The sequence below is a fragment of the Silene latifolia genome, chromosome 2 (genome assembly GCF_048544455.1).
Source record: "Silene latifolia isolate original U9 population chromosome 2, ASM4854445v1, whole genome shotgun sequence".
NCBI lineage: Eukaryota > Viridiplantae > Streptophyta > Magnoliopsida > Caryophyllales > Caryophyllaceae > Silene > Silene latifolia.
Window position 1 is genome coordinate 160,356,577 of NC_133527.1, and position 1,598 is coordinate 160,358,174.

General features: G+C 42.9%; 1 non-coding gene across 1 annotated transcript; it reads right to left on the reverse strand.

Moving 5' to 3' along the window:
- Window positions 1–370: 370 nt before the first annotated feature.
- Window positions 371–474, reverse strand: LOC141644921 (small nucleolar RNA R71). Its single transcript, XR_012544522.1, has one exon. It is a non-coding gene; the product is annotated as a small nucleolar RNA R71 (small nucleolar RNA).
- Between the last annotated feature and the right edge of the window lie 1,124 nt (window positions 475–1,598).

The window sequence follows — 1,598 nt, forward strand, 5'->3', positions numbered from 1 at the left end:
CTAACATCGCGAGTCATTCTGAGCCTACAACTGCATCTATTCCTAAAGGGTTCAACCTCGCGACAGAAGATGGGAACACATTTGATATCAGACCATCTTATATTAACTTGGTTGAAAGAAATTTATATCGTGGAGTAGCTGGTGAGGATCCGCGAAAGCACATGGTGGTTTTCACAGAATACTGTTTTACCATTCCCGCCACTAAGGGAGTGACGCAGGACAAGATTAAGGAGGTCTTATTTCCTTTTTCTCTGACTGATGGAGCCCGAGAGTGGCTCACTGATCTTGATAGAACTGCATCTGGGATTACCAACTGGAGACCATGGCCCTAGCTTTCTATAAAAGGTACTTTCCTCCGCAGAGAACTAATCAATTGAGAGGAAAGATTACAAGTTTCAAGCAAACGCCAGATGAGAACTTTTATGAAGCATGGAATCGGTTCAAGAAACTTGTGCGGTCCCTTCCTCATCACGGTTTCGATCAGTGGTTTTTGTGCAACTAGTTCTATAATGGGTTGTATGACGATCCCGTGCTATTTTGGATCCTGCATCCAATGGTCGATTCCAGAAGAATATTGACGATAACAAAGTTTGGGGAATCATAGAGGAGATGGCTACCCATTGTGCTGAATATGAGAATCCGAGAGGTGGCATTAGATCAGTTTCTTCTGTTGATGGTGCAGTTGTGGCTCAGCTGGAAGCCACGAATGCTAGGTTTAACAAGTTTGAGTTGTAGAATGCGGGAGATCAACAGACGGTTCACTTGTTGACTAGACAAGAAACTGTCTCATGTGAGAGATATGGAGGAGATGACAGTCACACTGCTGTAGACTGTCTAGCTGAGAAGGAGCAGGTTTATGCCTTTCAACAATATAAGCAAGGGGGCTCTTATTACAACAATCAAGCTGGAGTCCATCCTAACTTGAGATGGACTAGTCAGAATGTCTTGAATCCTACACCTCCACCGCAGTAACAACAAGTTTATCTACCACCTCACAAAGCTCAACAACAAGGCTTTCGAAAGCCTCCATCTTTTCCACCGCCGCAACAAGGTACTTCTTCTAGTGGCATAAGTGATGTGGCCGAGTTGAAGTCGATGATTCAATCATTGACAATTCAATTACAGAAAAATGACCAACAAAAAGATGCATTTATCAAGTCACTTGAGTCACAAATAGCTCAACTCGCTACCAATCAAGATTTAAGGGAACCGGGTCATTTACCGTCCCAACTTGACAAGAAACATCATGAGACGGTAAATTTAATTAATCTGAGGAGTGGTCTTTCCTATGAGGGACCTAAAATGCCATCTAAAAGTGATAAATCAGACCCGGAAGTGGAAATTCCTGAACATGAACAGTCGTCCCTTGACGAAAATATGCTGAATCCGAAGAAAGTACTCGATCGACTCATTTCAGGAGGTCGATCGAGGGAAAAAGCTGAGAAATTTACTCAATCGAATGGTTCTGATGTTCGATCGAGTACTGTTGAAATAGGAACTTTCGATCGAGTGGGTAATAGTACTCGATCGAGTGAAATTGATGAGAAAGTTACTCGGTCGAGAGGAAAGGAAGCTCGATCGAGTAAAAATGACGGTGA